Source organism: Pristis pectinata, chromosome 19, assembly GCF_009764475.1.
Source record: "Pristis pectinata isolate sPriPec2 chromosome 19, sPriPec2.1.pri, whole genome shotgun sequence".
In the NCBI taxonomy this organism is placed as follows: Eukaryota; Metazoa; Chordata; class Chondrichthyes; order Rhinopristiformes; family Pristidae; genus Pristis; species Pristis pectinata.
The window spans coordinates 3,326,069-3,342,111 of record NC_067423.1 but is presented as its reverse complement, the minus strand read 5'-3'; the positions used below and the strand labels follow the sequence as shown (position 1 = coordinate 3,342,111).

The 16,043-nt window shown below is 47.4% G+C and overlaps 1 protein-coding gene across 3 annotated transcripts in view; it reads right to left on the bottom strand.

Moving 5' to 3' along the window:
- frmd4a (FERM domain containing 4A) overlaps positions 1–10,386 on the bottom strand; it is a 562,285-nt gene extending 551,899 nt beyond the window's left edge. For all 3 annotated transcript variants that reach the window (XM_052034015.1, XM_052034013.1, XM_052034024.1), the window contains exon 1: positions 10,146–10,386. The gene's annotated coding sequence lies outside the window, so the exon portion shown is untranslated. The remainder of the gene's footprint in view (positions 1–10,145) is intronic.
- Between the last annotated feature and the right edge of the window lie 5,657 nt (positions 10,387–16,043).

The window sequence follows — 16,043 nt, the reverse complement described above, 5'->3', positions numbered from 1 at the left end:
GTGAGATAGATCGGCTGGTTGAGTGGTATCGCAACAACAACCTCGCACTCAACGACAGCAAGACCAAGGAATTGATTGAACGGGAAGTCAGGAGAACACACACCAGTCCTCATTGAGGGGTCAGCGGTGGAAAGGGTGAGCAACTTCAAGTTCCTGGACATCAACATCTGAGGATCTATCCTGGGCCCAACACACTGATGCAATCACAAAGAAGGCACACCAGCAGCTCTACGTTGTTAGGAGTTTGAGGAGATTCCGTATGTCACCAAAGACCTTTGCAAATTTCTACAGATGTACGGTGGAGAGCATTCTGACTGGTTGCATCACCGCCTGGTATGGAGGCTCCAATGCACAGGATCGCAAGAAGCTGCAGAGGGTTGTAGACTCAGCCAGCTCCATCACGGGCACAACCCTCCCCACCATCGAGGACATCTTCAAGAAGCGGTGCCTCAAGAAGGCAGCATCCATCACTAAGGACCCTCACCACCCAGGACATGTCCTCTTCCTGTTACTACCATCGGGGAGGAGGTACAGGAGCCTGAAGACCCACACTCAACGATTCAGGGACAGTTTCTTCCCCTCCGCCATCACATTTCTGAATGGTCCATAAACACTACCTCATTATTCGTCTTTTGCACTATTTACTTGCTTTTTGTAATTTATAGTAATTTTTATGTCTTGCACTGTACTGCTGCCGCAAAACAAATTTCACGTCATGTCAGTGATAATAAACCTGATTCTGAAAATATTTTTTGTTCTAATTGTGTTCTCTCTTGAAAAAATTGTGTATAATTCATCTTTATGTTTTTCTTGTGAATGTTGCTTATTTGATGCTCTGTACCTGTGATGCTGCTGCAAGTAAGTTTTTCATTGCACCTGTGCACACATGGACGTGCACCTGACGATAAACTCGACTTTGACATTTCTGCTGCTGATGGTCTGCAGAGCCTCACGGATGCCCAGTTTCTGGTCTGCCAGACACATTCCAAGTCTGTTGCATTTAGCAAAATTGTAACGCTACTGCAACACCAGTGACCCGGGTTCAATTCCAGCCACTATCAGTAAGGAGTTTGTACGTTGTCCCTGTATCTGCGTGGGTTTCCTCCGGGTGCTCCAGTTTCCTCCCACATTCCAAAGACGTACGGGTTAGGAAGTTGTGGGCATGTTATGTTGGTGCCAGAAGTGTGGCGACACTTGTGGGCTGCCCCCAGTACACTCTACGCAAAGATGCACTTCACTGTGTGTTTCAATATATATGTGACAAACAAAGATATCTCATCTTACACGCCATGATGATGTCCTCGATGTGAAGGTGGGGCTATGTAGGACTCCACATGGGAGAGAGGGCAGTATGAGGAAGTTTCCTTGCCTTGGTGTGGCCTGACACCACGAGACTTCATAGGACCTGGAGTGAAGGACTCCAAAGGCTACTCCCTCCCTCCTATACACCACTGAGCTGCCCCATCTTAGGGGGCTTGTCCTACTGGGGACTATTATGGAAATGACGGCAGATGTTGGAATCTGGAGCAACAAACAATCTGCTGGAGGAACTCAGCGGGTCGAGCAGTGTCTGTGGGGGGGGGGGGGAATGGACTGTTGATGTTTCGGGTCAAGACCCTTCATTCACAAATGCTGCCTGATCCACCGAGTTCCTCCGTTGTGTTTGTTACTATAATGGAAGAGTCTGGCGGTAGTGTAGCAGTAAGCGTAACGTTATTACAGCGCCAGCAACCCCAGTTCAATTCCGGCCGCTGTCCGTAAGGAGTTTGTATGTTCTCCCCGTGTCTGAGTGGGTTTCCTCTGGGTGCTCCAGTTTCCTCCCACATTTCAAAGACATACGGGTTAGGAAGTTGTGGGCATGCTATGTTGGCGTCAGAAGTGTGGCGACACTTGCGGGCTGCCCCCAGAACACTCTACGCAAAACATGCATTTCACTGTGTGTTTCGATGTACATGTGACTAATAAAGAAATCTTATATTTAAATCACATCCATGAGTACAACTGTATCAGGCTGTTGCTTGGCCAGTCTGCAGGACAGCTCTCCTAACTTAGACAGCAGACCTCAGATGTTCGTGATGACCAGTCTGCCGGGTTGAGACAGACCTTTCCAAAGTCAAAATTCAGTGCTGGAAGGCCGACCCTGTTTTATCCTTCAGTTGTTTCAACCCATCAGTATGGTTGAACGAAGGGCCTCGCTGGGACAGTTAAGAGTTAACCACATTGGTGGGTCAGGAGTCACATGTGGACCAAACCAGGCAAGGACAGCAGATTCCCTCCCTTGAGGAAGCTCCATGTACCAGATGGGTTTCTACAACAGGAGCTTCATGCTGACCATCATCGAGATTGATAATCGAAGTTAAATCCCACAGCTCCCTTGGAGAGATGTAAACTCACATCTCTGGATTGTTAGACCAGGTTTCAGGGTTACTGAGCAGGTAACTCAACCACTTTGTCACCACCACATGCAACTGAATTGCCAGAATATAGCAAAAGCTACTCACCACTGAGAATTTAGGGCTAATCTAATAACCACCCAAGTTGATAAGGCTAAGTGGACCAAATGACTTTGAGATGCCTTGAAAATATTCATGCATCTAAACATCTTCCTAATTTTCATTCACTCAACCAGACTTTGGTTATAGTCTTTGCCAGAATCACAAGTAAAAATGCAAACTAAAACACCAACAACCTTATTATGTCTATTAGCAAACCCTGTGAGCTTCATAAACAACTTCACTTGGGCTCAATTGCTAACATAACTAACATTGTAAATATAGCTATTGCTTTTATCGATTTATTGTACAGCACGTGGGTCAGATGGTTGCCGCAAAATACTTTATGATATAATGCAGACAACTGTCTTGAAATTGTTATAGCACAGTTAATTTATATTAAAACACAATCAATTTGACCTGATTATGTGTCACTGCTCCACCGCATACCACATCTCAGACCGAATCCGAAGTACAGTCAGTAAACATACGAGGAAAGCATCGACACCACGGTTTCTGCAATGTTCTTCACAAGCGACAAGAATACAGGGCCAGAAATAAGCCAAGTTGCCCCTTGAAGCCACTCCACTCAGCAAGATCATCCATGTCCAAAATCATCCAATCGTCTCAATCTCATATCCACAGAACAACTGAAGCCAGCCCTGAATAAACTCGAGTGGACATCCACTGGGGGCGAGACCACCACCCCCTCACTGGAGACATTCCTCTTCGTCCAAAACGGCCAACCCCCAACCCCGAGACCTAGACTATCCATCCTGGGGATAGAACCTCCCACATCCCACCACCAACCCCTCTCCAAACCACACACATCTCAATGAGATCAACGTTCATTCTTCTGAACTTTAAATGAGTACAGTCCCACCTCAAAGTGGAAGAGGAAGAATTGCTAAGGCTACTCAGCAGAATTAATACTGATCTGAACCATGCACTGTATACAGCTGCCGCACTACAAGATGTGGGAGCAATAGAGAGAGTGCAGAAGAGATTCACCAGGGCTGTGGTTACAAGGAGAGGCTGGATAGTCTGGGTTTATTCTCACTGGAATGTAGGAGGCTGAAAGGTGACTTTACAGAGGTTTATAAAATTATAGGGGCATAGAGAGAATGAGTCTTTTTCCCAGGGTCTGGGAGTCCAGAACAAGAGGGCACAGGTTTAAGGTGAGAGGTGTGGAATTTAAAGGAGATCTGAGGAGAAAGTTTTTGTTTTCACACACAGAGTGGTCCACATGTGGAACGGGAGGCAGTGGAGGCAGATACAATTACAGCATTTACAAGGCATTTGGATAAGAAAGGATAGAGGGATTGTAGTATGAAAGGCCAGGGGTCAGATGACAGTGACAACACTACTGACCCCCATGGTCAGATGATAGCATTGCCTATCGGGTCGGAAGCTACACCACTGTCAATCAAGGGTCCGGCTCTGCCCCACCCATTAAAGAGCACATCTAAGGATTGGCTTGTAACCTACCTTTGCTCTTGATCCTGAATCATTGGCTTGTTTGAATTACCTGAGCGGGCTCCACCCAGCTACAGCCCTATAAAAGATGGTACATGTGGGCAGCTCTCCCTCTTTTTTGATTGCTGCTGGGGTTGAGACCACAGGTGAGAGAGTGAACTTCCACAGGGGCCTAGGAGTGTCCTAAGTAGATTCCCAGTAGCATAGAGCCGTTGTTTGTCCAGATTCAGGGGGGTTCAGACAACGTATTTGTTTGTTCCCTGATCATTTGTACTAGTTCATTGTGCGTGTGAGAGCATGTGTGCACTTCACCCCTGTTGCGACTCCCCCAACATTTTGCAATCACCCAAGTGTGAGTGTGCATTTGTTCCTTCTCATTCTGTTCCCACATATCTTTGTGAATAAAATTCTCCTTTTTGAAGTACAAAGACTCTGTGTCCAGATACCTCTATCTTTAAGAGCCAGAAGAACCTTTCTCATAACAGGGATAGGGACCAGACTCGGGCAAAGGGAAGAGCCCTTTATTGTGCTGTACAATTCTATGATCCTTAACGCCTCTCACCAGGGATACTGACTGACCTGTTGAGCATTTTTGCTGTTTTCTGCTTTTACTACCTGTGGTATTGTACTTTTGCAAAGGCTGCGTACTCCATCTCTCCTTGGAACATTCCAAAAAGCAATCCAATACACCACAGTGGACTGACTCCAAGACAACAATATCGTTGTGCAGTTACAAAAACCCAGACTCCCCTGGTGCTCCAGGGGAGGCCTTGCCAAAGATCCATACACTCAGCAAGGTTTTTTTATGTCTGTAAATGCAACCTAAAGATTCATAAAGGGATCACTGGAACTTCAGTGGTAGAGGAAACAGAGTCAGTCAGGGCCAAGAGGGAATAAGCCAAGTACCTGATGGAGAATATTTTCCAGGCCTCCAGGGGAATGGGACTGATGGTAATCACCTAATTAAGAGTCAGCATCAACCCAATGGGCCAAATGTCCTCCTCCTGGTCATGACAATTCTTCCACGTTCCAAGACTAGGTGACTGCTTCGCAGAACACCTGCACTCTGTCCGTAACCGTAATCTGCATCTCCCCGTTGCCAATCACTTCAACTCCCCTTCCCACACTATCACTGATATGTCAGTCCTCGGCTTCCTCCGCTGCCAGGAGAATTCCAAGCGTAAACTGAAGGAACAGCACCTCATTTTCCATGGAACCTTGCAGCCTAACAGCATGAACATTGAATTATAGAACGGTACAGCACAGAACAGGCCCTTCGGCCCACAATGTTGTGCTGGCATAGCTAATCCCTACCTACAGAATGTCCATATCCCTCCATCTTCCTCTTATTCATGTGCCCATCCAAGCCCCTCTTAAAAGCCCCCAATGAGTTTGCCTCCACCACCCTATCAGGCAACACATTCCAAGCATCCACCACTGAGTAAAAAACTTACCCCTCACGTCTCTTCTGAAACAACCCCCCTCACCTTCTCCCACTTCAAGTAATCCCCAGAACCTCCCCCCACCAGGCTTCTTCTCTTCTTCCCTTTCCGAGCCTCTTTTTTTCTACCTTTTATTCCTCTCTCTCCTCACCTGTGACCTATCCCCCAGTGGATCTGCTCTCCCCTCCTCCCCCGCACCTGCCCATCACCATCTCTTACCTGCATCTACCTATCACCACCCTGTGCCCACCCCGCCTCCCCTCTTTTGTCCACCTATCACTGCTCTGCTTTTCCCTCCTATATATTGGGCTTCCCCTTTTCCCATCTTCAGTCCTGAAGAAGGGTCCTGGCCCGAAACGTTGACCACCTGCTTTTCTCCACGGATGCTGCCTGGCCTGCTGAGCTCCTCCAACATCGTCGTGCTTTTCATCTCGATTCCAGCATCTGCAGTCCTTTGTTTCTCTTCCACATTCCTCATTGGTGATGCTAAACATGCTTCATGCCTCGCTTGTACATACTCTGCCTCAGTGGTAAAACATTGGTTTATTTCAATATAGTTCTGATCCATTGTGTTTTAATGAAAATTGCTTTATTCAGCAATCAGTAACAAGAAATCAAAAAAAAGTCTGCCCTACTAAACACACTTCTTACATCCCTTCTGTTCACAGGGACCTCTGGTAACAGCAAGTTAGAGTGATTAATTACCCTGGACACTCCTGTTCAAAAGGGAAGCCCCACTCAATTAACCCAAGAGGCAAACAGTTGCAAAGCCAGTGTACTCACATCCCTTCCACTGTGGGATACCCCTAACAACAGCGAATGTACCTTCTCCATTTATGACCCTTAGCACCACACACAATCCCAACCCAAAACAGGTCCACCCAATCAGTAGAAGTGTCCTTTTATACACATGATCAAACAATTTCCTGTCATATAACTAGTACTTCCTGTCACATGGCAGATCACATAGCAACCAGCTGTAATCAAGTTAATCACCACATTGTTGACACATTAACCATCACCAAACCAGTAGTTTTTAACAATGTTAGTTGAACATATCACAAAGTTTTAATAAAGTAGAATGTATAAATTCACTATGTTAAAACAAACAAAGTTCTTGCCATCTGCCACATAACTACAACCTCCAACATTTAGCATCCAAATTCAACAAACCAAACTAAATTTCAAAGGCTGCTGCTACGGTTTAGCACATCCAACCAGTGAGCAGGCTGCTTTTCCATTCCAACCTTTGCAATGAAAGCCAACAGTACTCGCCTCCCTGGTTGGATCCCATGTATCCCAGTAACCCCTTGGTTTCCATGTATGTTAGTTAACCCCTTGTGTTGTACCAAATGATCAAACTTTCTCTGACATCACAGGATGGATTTCACAGGATTGTATTCAATTAGGATTGAAATTTAATTGTCACCAAGGTCAAAATTATGATTGGTTTCTTCAAAATCAGCCTTTTCTTTCAAAGAGAATATTGCTTTTGTCAGCTGGTGCAATAGTCACCGAGGAACCCTTCCCTTACAGGTAGCCACCAACACATTTACAAGTCTTTGTGTTAGAGAGTCCAGGTTGGCAAATGATATTTACTTATTAAATCCAGCAACAGAATAAAATCCTAAACCAGAACAAGAGCAAAGATCAAATGGTTTAAAGACAGACATCTTGACTTCTGAAGATTATTAATAGGCATTTCATTAGTCACAGCATGCCATATAAACAGATATAGATATAGAAAAATCAATTACTCACAACCAGCAGGCCTGTTACAACCCAGAGCCCGGCTGGCTGCTTTGTTGGACCTTGAATTGCAGCTTGTTAGTGGGGTCCCACAACACCAACAGCCATGATTCCACTCAAGAGGGTGCAGAGGGGATTCACCAAGATGGGGCGCTTCAGCGACAAGGAGAGGCTGGGTTTGTTTTCCGTGGAGCGGAGGAGGCCGAGGGGGGACGTGATAGAGGTGTACAAAATTATCAGGGGCACAGATAGGGGACATAGTAAGAAACTTTTCCCAGGAACAGTGAAGTCTAAAACCAGAAGTTTAAGGTGATATACAAATGCAGATTCCCCTCTAATGTACATACCGATATACATTAACGATTTGGAAGAAGGGATTGAATTGTAGCATATCTAAGTTTGCTGATGACATTGAGTGGAAATGCAAATTGTGCTGAGGAGGCGGAGAGTCTGCAGAGATATAGATAGGTTAAGCGAGTGGGCAAGGGTCTGGCAGATGGAGTACAATGTTAGTAAATCCACTTTGGAAGGAAAAATAGATCAGATTATTTAAATGGTGAAAGATTGCAGCATGCTGTTGTGCAGAGGGACTTGGGAGTCCTTGTGCATGAATCGCAAAAGGTTGGTTTGCAGGTGCAACAGGTTCTCAAGAAGGCAAATGAAATGTTGGCCTTCATTGCTAGAGGAATTGAATTTAAGAGCAGAGAGGCTGTGCTACAACTGTACAAGGTACTGGTGAGGCCACACCTGGAGTACCACGTGCAGTTCTGGTCTCCTTAAGGAAAGATATACTGGTTTTGGAGGCGGTGCAGAGGAGGTTCACCAGGTTGATTCCGGAGATGAGGGGGTTAGCCTATGAGGAGAGATTGAATTGCCTGGGACTACACTCACTGGAATTCAGAAGAATGAGAGGGGATCTTATAGAACATATAGAATCATGAAAGGGATAGATAAGATAGAGGCAGGAAGGTAGTTTCCACTGGTAGGTGAGACTAGAACTAGGGGACATCACCTCAAGATTCAGGGGAGTAGATTTAGGACAGAGATGAGGAGGAACTGCTTTTCCTAGAGAGTAATGAATCTGTGGAATTCGCTGCCCAGGGAAGCAGTAGAGGCTACCTCATTACATATATTTAAAACACATATTTTTGCATAGTAGGGGAATGAAGGGTTACGGGGAAAAGGCAGGTAGGTGGACCTGAATCCACAGCCAGATCAGCCATGATCTTATTGAATGGTGGAGCAGGCTCGACGGGCCAGATGGCCTCCTCCTGCTCCTATTTCTTATGACCTAAGGAAATTTTTTTTTAGCCCAGAGGGGGTTTGGAACCTGGAACGGACAGCCTGAGGGGGTGATGAAGGCACTGAGCCCTCAGAACACTGAAGAAGTATCCAGAGGAACATCTGAATGGCCGAGGCAGAGAAGGGTATGGACCAAGTGTTGGGAAATGGGATTAATGTAGATGGGTATTCAATGGTCAGCAAAGACATGATGGGCCAAAAGGCCTGTTTCTGTGCTCGACGACTCTAACCTGGAACATGGAAAGGCACCTCTGAGAATTGTAGTCGGGTGAGGATTTCTTACAGACTGCAGAACCTCGAACAGGCCAATGTGCCTTTGTATTAAACTTCATCCACAGGGTGTTTTTCTACACGTCTTCAGGAGCTGCCCATCGTTGGCAAAGCCAACACCGACTGCCCATCGCCAATGGCCCCGGGGTGTTCGCCAGGCCATTTCACAAGGTGGTGGGGAGAGAGTTGCTCTCACGAGCTGTGTGTGGTGAAGGAGCCCCACATACAACCTGGCCCCTGAACACAGGGGGAGGTTTGATAAAAACACAAGAACCACGGAGCCCTGTGTGGGGAAAGAGTGATCCACTGATCATGGGGGCAGCTGAGATCCCTCTCACCGTCACCCCACCAGCACCGCACCTCGGGGTCCTGGACACAGGCTGACGGGGAGTTGGGTGCTTGGCTTCAGGTCCCCCCAGTGCCGCGGCGCTCCCTCGCCCCCTGAGGCGCTCCTCCCTCAGCGACTCTCCCTCCCACCGAGGCGCTCCCTCAGCGGCGCTCCCTCCCACCGAGGCGCTCCCTCAGCGGCGCTCCCTCCCACCGAGGCGCTCCCTCCTCAGCGGCGCTCCCTCCCACCGAGGCGCTCCCTCCCACCGAGGCGCTCCCTCCTCAGCGGCGCTCCCTCCCACCGAGGCGCTCCCTCCTCAGCGGCGCTCCCTCCCACCGAGGCGCTCCCTCCTCAGCGGCGCTCCCTCCCACCGAGGTGCTCCCTCCTCAGCGGCGCTCCCTCCCACAGAGGCGCTCCCTCAGCGGCGCTCCCTCCCCCGAGGCGCTCCCTCGCCCCCCGAGGCGCTCCCTCAGCGGCGCTCCCTCCCCCGAGGCGCTCCCTCAGCGGCGCTCCCTCGCCCCCCCGAGGCGCTCCTCCCTCAGCGACTCTCCCTCCCACCGAGGCGCTCCCTCAGCGGCGCTCCCTCAGCGCCGACCCCTGCCCCGCGGCGCTTCCAGCGGCTCTCCCTCCCTGAGGCGCTCCCTCGGGCAGCCGCCTGGAAACTCCCCCCCCCCCCCATGTGTCCAGGAGTGAGGGGCGGTGAGGGGACCAATGCAGAGGGAGGGAGCTCCCCCCACGGTGCAGCAGCCCAGCCCAGCCCGGCACCACTGGGTGCCCGGCTCCCAGCGCTGCCCTGTGCAGACCGTGGGTGTGCCTCGGCAACCCTCAGCACGTACTGAAGTGTTTCAAACACTGCAATGCAGCAGAGCCTCAGAAATCAGGCGGCAGGGTTTGCAACAGGTCCGCACATCAGCCACCGAGGGCAGGCAACGCGCCGAGAACCAATGCACCCATCCCAAGCAGATCTACAAAACACAGTGCAGAGTGCACATTACAGCAAGCTTTGCAAAACCGGACTGCACTCCGATGGAGAGTCAACAATTCACCACCCTTCAGTTAATGCATGTATTTTACATTAAACCCTACCTTGCATTTGAGGACGGGATTTAGGTTTCCATGGGCATCATGTGCAGACACAATGGCATATCCATCCAGTTGGATTATTGCAATCCGCACCGCTCCATCCACACTCGCACCAGACTCTGTGCGGGTCCCGCAGCTGCGCAACTGTCCATCATGCAGGAAGAACACACCTCGCACACGCCGAATTACCAGATTCACTCCAGACCTCCGATCGCTGTAATGCAAATACTATCTTTGCACTACAGTCCCGTACAGCTCCCCAGCACGGAATGCAAACATTGTCGTTTGCAAATCAGTTCGATGCAATCCTTTAACATTGCGATGTCATCATGTGCCACGCCGAAGCTTTAATGTTTCATCAAAAGTAGTCCCATCTAATTAGGAATTCCTGCTTTCAACCATTACTCTTGCAACTCAGATTTCCCGAACGCACCATGACTGCTGAAGTACATTCCCGTGAAGTCCTTCCCTGTTGCAAAACTATGTACAGTGATAAATATTACAAATATAGCCCTGCCCAAGGAATATTACAATGAAGTCTCGAGGAATGACCTAAAGTGCCCCAAACAGGCATCTTCAGATCATATAATATGGAATGCACCCAGTGATGCTGCATTATACTCCTGTGCAGCCTACATGCATTAATGCATGCATGAATCGTGGAATGCAGGATGATACAATATTGAACCCTTGATGCAGTAGTGGACTTTGCAATGCAGGCTGGTACATCCCTTAATTGGGAACCCCAGCTCATAAATCACTGGCCCAGTAATCCAGAGACCTGAGTTCAAATCCCACCATTGCAGCTGTAGAATTTAAATTTAGTTAATAATCTTTAATTTAAAAAAAACAATCTCAGCAGTGAGCATAAAATTAGTTTTTAAAAAGTCTGCTCATTGATGCCCCTCAGGAAAGAAGCCCTCTGTCCTTACCCCATCTGCACACCTGGCGACTTTACTTTGAACTGGCCCAAGGGGCAATAACTGCTGGTAGTGTGATGCCCAGCTCCTGAAAAATACATTCAGAAAACATTGTCCTGTAAGCAGAAGTTCACAGTCATTGAGACTAGAACTAGAGGTTCAGGGTAGAGGTGAAACATTTAAGGGAAACCTTCACTCAGAAGGTGGTGCGTGTGGAACGAGCTGCCAGCGGAAGTGGTCAATGCGGGTTCAATTGTAACATTTAAGAGAAGTTTGGATAGGTACGTGCATGGGAGGGGTTTGAAGGGTTATGGAACTAGGTAGAAGATCAGGTCGGCATGGACTAGAAGGGCTGAAGGGCCTGTTTCTGTGCTGTGGTACTATAGACACCCACAATAATGCTACAATGCAGCCTGAAGTCCAAAGCTGCCTCAAGAAGGTGGGATCCATCGTCAAATATCCCCACCATCCGGGTCATGCTGTCTTCTCGCAGTTCCCATCGGGCAGGAGGTACAGAAGACTGAAGTCCCACACCACCAGGTTCAGGAACATCAGGTTCTTGAACCGACCTGCACAACCCTAACCCTATCTCAGCAACGGAACACTACGGACCACCTCTTGCACTGCCATGGACTGGTCTCTGATTGTGTTTTGCTTTGCACTAAGGTCTTGTTTGGCACAGTGTTTCTTCTCTCTCTCTTCACTGTTTTGTATAATTTGTGTATAATTTATGTTCTTCCAATCTGCCAGGACCTGCCCAGAGTCCAGAGAATTTTGCTAAATTATCACAAACGCCTCCACTATAACTTCCGCCATTTCTTTCAGAACGCTGGGATGCATCCCATCAGGACCAGGGACTTGTCTACCTTTAGGCCCACTGGTTTGGTCATCACCACTTCTTTAGTGACAGCAATTGTATCGAGGTCCTCACCTCCATAACATCTCTCTTTGGCATGTTAGACATGTCGTCCACGGTGAAGACCGACACAAAATAGTACCTACATGCTTGTGATGCTGCTGCAAGCAAGTTTTTCATTGTACCTGTACCTCACCGTACTTCTGCACATGGCAATACACTCGACTTGAACACAGAACAGTACAGCACAAGAACAGGCCCTTCAGCCCACGATGTTGTGCCAAACTAATTAAACTAGTAATTAAATGCCTAACTAAACTAATCCCTTCTGCCTACACAAAGCCCATATCCCTCCATTCCCTGCACATTCAGTAATGCAATTTTATGCTGCTAGAAATCTGCAGTCACATCTTTAAACAGAGCAGCCAACAAGAAAACACCATCCATCTATGCAACCTGCAGTGCAATTGCAAGCCAAAACTAATCAGGAGACACAAGAAACGGCAGATGCTGGAGTCTGAAGCAACACACACAGTGCTGGAGGAACTCAGCAGGTCAGGCAGCATCTGTGGAGGGGAATGGACAGTCAATGTTTAGGGTTGAGATTCCGATGAAGAGCTTTGACCCAAAACGTCGACCGTCCATTTCCCTCTATGGATGCTGCCTGACCCACTGAGTTCCTCCAGCATCTTGTGTGTTGCTAATGACGTAATCAGGTTGTTTGAACTACAAAGCTGCAGCCACATGCAGTAATGCAGTCAGCAACCTAAAGACACATTCCCGAACCCTACCAGGGTGCTGAATTTGAAAGAAGCAGAGCTGGTCAATGAAGGATTGTTCACCATTACAAACCTGCCCCTTTGCTTTCCAAACCTTCCATCAGCATTTACCTTTGACCATTCATACCGTCACCTCAAGAGGGACAGGGGTGTATGGGGAGGGGAGGCGTCTCTGTTACCCATCATGTCCCTGACAGACCTGAACAAGTCCTCTGTCCCAATCCCATTTCCCAGCTCTTGGACCAGATCTCTGCAGTTTACGACACATCAAGGGCTTGCCCTGGGAAATTTAAAATGCATTGAGGGTTCTGCCTCCAGGCGCTGAGTTCCAACCCTCATTACTCTTTGGATGTAAGGACACTGGAACATAACAACACAAGAAAATAGGACCAGGAGTAGTCCACTCGGCCCCTCAAACCTGCCCCAACATTCAGTCCAATCATGGTTGATCATCTCCAGATCCCATCGTGGCTCCCCGCAGATCTCAATTCCCTGAACGCTCAAGAATTTGTCTATCTCCACTTCAAGTAGTTCTAATGATCTGGCCTCCACAACTCTTTGGGACAGAGAATTCCAGAGGTTCACCACCCTCTGTGAGAAGAAATTTCAACGCACCTCCATTTTAAATGACCAGCCCCTTATCTTGTAACCATGTCCATAAGAAATAGGAACAGAATTAGGCCATTTGGCCCATCGAGTCTTCTCCGCTATTCAATCATTGTTTTTTTTAAAACCCCTTTCTGCGGCCTTCTCCCCATAACCCTTAACCCCCTTACCAATCAAGAACCTATCAATCTCTGCCTAAAATACACCCATTTATCTATTCACACAACTTCCCGCAGTCCACAGCTTCCCTCCTGACATCAACCACCAGTCAGCTGTTGTATAACCTGTCATATTCTTAGCCATGGCCTTATGTCTGCTCTGCCCAAGACTTCAAGAAATTGCAGAGAGTTGTGAACGCAGCCCAGTCCATCGCGCAAACCAGCCTCCCCTCCACTGACTCCGACTACACATCCCACTGCCTCGGGAAAGCAGCCGACATAAGCAAGGACCCCTCCCACCCTGGACATTCTCTCTTCTCCCCCCTCACATCGGGCAGAAGATACAAAAGCCTGAAAGCACGAACCACCAGGCTCAAGGACAGCTTCTATCCCGCTGTTATAAGACTCTTGAACAGACCTCTCAAGAGATGAACTCTTGATCTCCCAATCTACCTCATCGTGGCCCTTGCACTTTATTTGCCTGCCTGCACTGCACTTTCTCTGTAACTGCAACACTATATTCTGCATTCTGTTTTCCTTTTGTACTGCCTCAACGTACTTAAGTATGGAATGAGCTGTCTGGATGGCACGCAAGCAAAAGCTTTTCACTATATCTCGGTACCTGTGACAATAATAAACCAATTCCAATACGAATGCAACTATGTTTCTTCAGTTATGAAGACAATAATTAAAAATGGCCTCCAAGTTTTATAACCCGATTCTCTTTGCCAATATCTTAATTATTTTAGTTGTTCCCAACTGAGTCATAGTCATACAGCACAGAACCAGGCACTTGGGCCCACAGACAATCAAGCACAAGAGTTTAGAAGGATATGGGCCAGGTGCTGGGAAATAGGATTAGCTTGAATGTACACCTTGGTTGGTATGGACACGTGTGGGTCTTTTTCTGTGCTGTTCGACTCTATGACCAGTTTATACCAGCCTTATTTTCCCCACATTCCCATCAACTCTCCCCAAATTCTACCACACTAGGGGCAATTGACTGTGACCAATTAACCTATCAAACCGCACACCTTTGGGATGTAAGAGGAAGCTGGAGCATCTGGAGGAAACCCAAATGGTCACAGGGAGGACGCGCCCGAGGTCAGGATCGAACCCGGGTCACTGGAGATGTGAGGCAGCGCCTTCCTAGCATTAAAGAGGAGGCACAAGAGACTGCAGACGCTGGAACCTGGAGCAACACACAATCTGCTGGAGGAACTCAGCAGGTCGAGCAGCATTCGAGTTGAAACCCTGCAAGTCCTGATGCAGGGTTTCGACCCAAAACGTCGACAATTCCTTTCCCCCCGCTGATGCTGCTCGACCCGCTGAGTTCCTCCAGCAGATTGTTTGTTGCTGCCGTACGTTAAGTTCTCTGTGCAGTCTTAATGGTGTTGTTGAAAGTGCACTCTCCCCTTGAAACTGTATGGTTCTGTTGTCTTACTGATGAAGCATCTATAGTGTTGCAAAATTTCTGAGGGCATGTTGTAAAGTAACTCTCTCTGACCCATCTGCCTTCCTGAAACTGTTAGCCTTGATATTTGTTTGCTCAGGCCCTGCCTCTGATATTTCATTGAGCCCTGGGAAATATTGGTCTGTATTTCTTGAACAGTCTTACACAGGAATAACACAGAACCATTACATTCGTTTTGGGAAATTATTTAAAGCTCAATAAAAATGCTGCAAAAGGATTAACAAGGTCCCTGGTTTGTTATTTTCAGATAGAAATAGCAGTAGATCAGTTTGCAATTCCCCAAACACCAATAAAGACTCCAGAATCCCACCTTATACAATCCGAATTTGAATTATTCGTCACTGTAAACTAACGACCCTGAAAATTAGCCACTTTCTTCCAAACTGAAATAAAATTATTTACAATCCTTTGATCTAATGGGAGCAGTTGTCCAAATGGCTTATCTTTTCTCTGCCCTGGAATGCACGTAGATTAACCAGCTTTGCAGAGAGAGGCAGAAAATTGTGCTTGAATTTACGGATTCTCCTTGGATTAGATCAGTATTAAATTCTATGACGATTTTCCCATGGAAGGTAGTCTTTTTGCCATCAGGAGAGGCAAGATATCATACATTACCAATAATAAAGTTCCGAGAGGCATTTTAATAAACACTAGGCTCATTTCATGAATCATTACGTTTAAACACAATCATTCTTCCCTGTGCCAATTAGACGAGCTGTTGGCTCAGATTGGACTGGTAATGGGACTCTCGGTGGCCCTTGGGATCAGCTTGAGAGGCAGCTGGCCTCAGTGCACCTCTCCATAAGAAGTATGACAAAGGAAGTTAAGCACGGTATTGTTGAATAGGAAATTTGGAAACCGGCAAAGACCAACTGAAAGAAAACAAAGAGGGAGAAAATTAATAAACCAGCAAGAAATATAAAAATGGTCAGTAAAAACTTCTAGGAATATATAAAATGGAATCAGAATCAGGTTTATTATCACTGACGTATGACGTGAAATGCGTTGTTTTGCGGCAGCAGTACAGTGCAAGACATAAAAATTACTATGAGCTGCAAAAATAAATATAGTGCAAAAAGAAGGAATAACGAGGTAGTGTTCATGGGTT